Raw genomic sequence first — 3,323 nt, 5'->3', positions numbered from 1 at the left:
TCTACTGTTACTTGATTTCAGTAAGGCTTTTGACACGGTTAGACATGATATTCTCCTTGCTATATTGAAGTCTTGTGGAGTGTGTGGGGAAGCACTTAGTCTGTTCGTGTCTTATCTGAGTGGTCGTACGCAAGTTATTAAATGGGGTACTAGAATTTCAAAAGCCAAGAGCGTATTAAATGGAGTCCCTCAAGGTTCAATTCTTGGGCCACTGCTTTTCATATTGTATACCAGCCAATTTGTGAAATTCATTATGAACTGCAGGGTTCATATGTATGCGGATGACTTTCAGCTCTTCATAGATTTCTCAGTTGACGAGTTGAATAACGCAGCCATCGGATTCAATGAGTACTTGCATCGGTTATGGAATATTGCTGGAAGACATGGCCTGTCTTTGAATCCCAAAAAATCATTTGCCCTGGCTTTCGGATCCAAAAAAAACAAACAGCTCGTTAAGGATAACCTCAGACCAACTGTAGCGAACAATGTTATCGGGTTTGTCGATAGTGCCGAAATTTAGGGTTGATTCTGGACGATTCGCTGAGGTTTCGCGAGCATGTGGAGAGCACTGTTCGGAGAGCTTATGGAGCTTCAAGAGCGTTATATCCGCACAGATCTTATTTACCTATCTATACCAAAAAACTTCTGTGTGAGTGTCTGGTCTTATCTAATTTCAATTACTGCTCTCCTGTGTACAGTTTCTGTTTGGATCAGGACTCTCTCGGTCGAATTCACCGTGTCCAGAACAGCTGTATAAGGTTTATTTTCGGAATTAGAAAATTTGATCATGTATCCCATAAGTTAGTTGAGTTGAGTTGGCTTCCTATGAGACCTCGTTTTAACTTTCATGCGCTTTGTACATTCCATAAAATAATTGTGAATAAAAAACCACCTCATCTCTTCAATAAATTGCAGTACAGAACTGATGTCCACAATGTTAACATTAGACATAGAGGCTTACTTACATGCCCTCACCATCGAACCTCAACCTTTCAGAGAAGTTTTAGATACAACATCTATAAATTGTATAATGAGATTCCTTACGACTTTAAACAACTTAAAGATAGTAGATTCAAGAATAAAATCAGAGAATACTTGCTCAGTGGTTCGGTATAACACTTTTCAGTCTCCGATAAGGCAAGAAAATGAATAATATATATTATTTTCTGTTTTATTTTTTGCTCTATTATTGTTCTTGTGTTTATTATTATTCGGGATGGATTGCACACATAATTTTTTATTCATGTAAAAACAAGGGTTAAGTGGTAGAACACCTTTGGGTGAACTTCCCCTTGAGATTTCTGTAAAAGAAATAAAGGCCTTATTTATTTATTTATTATTATTTATTTAACGGCAATGAATTGCATACAGAAATTACAATCATTGTAAAAACAGACAGCCCTCCAAACAAGGAGTGTAGAGAAAAGCGGTTAGAATAAAAAACATAATAAAATTATTGACTTATGTCAATTCACCTCTTGTTCTTCTCTTTCAATTCACTCTCACTGAAATGTCAGAAATGAACATTCATCTGAGTCATTTTCACTTTCACTGAACCGACCGAAAACAATCCCTTCTGTTACTTCAGTCGTTTTTACTGCTCTTTTACTTCAGTTAGTTTTATGCTCCGTACTTTCTGCGATTCGACGTTTAAGAATAATTTTGTGTTGCTAGCATCAGTGATTAGGAATTGATTTTTAGTTTTTTTCTTTCCTTTGATTTTCGCGAGTGCCTGAAACAAAGGAGTTAGGTCCCCGTCTTTACCGTTCAGTTTCTTTGTTAGACCTACACCGGTTACTTCTTTGACTTTGACACTGCTGTACTATATCGCTTTATGTTATATTTTATCGTTCTTTTCCCTGTATCGCGAGTCTGACTTTTCCCTTCGCTATCAGTCATGGTGCGGAAGCCCTTGGGGTACTGAAGGGAAAGTCCCGTCAACCCCCCTGTCCGCGTCATAAGTGTTGAATCCGAAATCTCTTCTTTTCTATCAGTCATGGCGCGTTATAGCCCTTGGGGTAGAGAATGAGAAATACCGCTCGTCGTCACTGAAATCCCGTTGTTCCGCTAACAATAGACCTTTTCTTCGCTATCAGTCATGGAGCGTTATAGCCCTTGGGGTAGCGAATAGAAGTCTCGAATAGACCCGCCCTGGTTGTGTTTCATTTCTGGAGAAATACACTTACATCCCGATACCGTATAGCAAGTCCTTAGTATTCATTTCGTCAGTTCTGGTTGGCGCATTTTATTGAACCTTTGATTTTTTTTCACTGCACCCGGTATAAACTTTATAAAGTGCTCGTGACCGGATAGAATTTCCCGAATGTATGTTCGCTTATAGATTCGCTCATATTTCATACCTACAAATATCTCCCTTGTACATATAATCAGTTTCCGAAGGTGTGAATAAACTTTTACCTAATTTGATTTTGACTACTTCGTTATCGCTACCACCCTAGATAACAGCGAACTCTGTCTCCGACTAGCAGCTACTCTGGTAGGTTTGCTATTCTTCCTATTGAAAAGAATAGCTGGCGCTCGAGATTAGTTATCTCCGAGGTAACCACGTTCCAATGCTTTCATGGGAACTTTCAAACTGATTTTCAATGAGAGATTTTCTTTGAGATTGGTTCATGTAAAAAAGTCATCCCCCAATGAGATGTATAACACTTTAGAAATTCGAGAATCTAAAAATAAATTAGACTGTTTATTATTGATCAGGAACAAACATAAATGCTATGATGATTTATACAAATTAGAGAAAAAACACTATGAAGCATTATTCTTGAAATCGAAAATCTCTTACATTCAGAAGAAGGTAGAAACTTCTGATGATAAATCAAAAACAATGTGGTCATTGGTGGGTGAACTTACTGGGAAAACTCACAATCACAATTGTGTGTGTCCTCTAAATTTTCGGAATTTTTAAAATGCTTGTTCCTCAATTGATGGACAAAATACCCAATATTCCTTTCTTGGATTTTTCACCCAATATACAGGAGATAATTGGTATAAAACCTGTAACTCCTGAGGAAATCACAGAAATTATTAAGAAATTCAAAAATAAAAATTGTAGTGGTTATGATGAAATTCCTTTGAGGCTGGTAAAGTCTTGTAGTGAAGAATTGAAATGTATCCTGTCTTATATCATTAATAACTCCTTTATATATGGAATTTTTCCTAATCAATTGAAAATTTCTATTATAAAACCCATTTTTAAAAAGGGAGATAGGTGTGCTGTTGAAAATTATAGACCAATAAGTCTTTATTTATTTATTTATTTATTTAACCTTGTACAAGTGTTGAGGTTGATCCTATAAACC

The sequence above is a fragment of the Coccinella septempunctata genome, chromosome 8 (assembly GCF_907165205.1).
Source record: "Coccinella septempunctata chromosome 8, icCocSept1.1, whole genome shotgun sequence".
Classification (NCBI taxonomy): domain Eukaryota; kingdom Metazoa; phylum Arthropoda; class Insecta; order Coleoptera; family Coccinellidae; genus Coccinella; species Coccinella septempunctata.
This window is presented reverse-complemented; position numbering follows the sequence as displayed.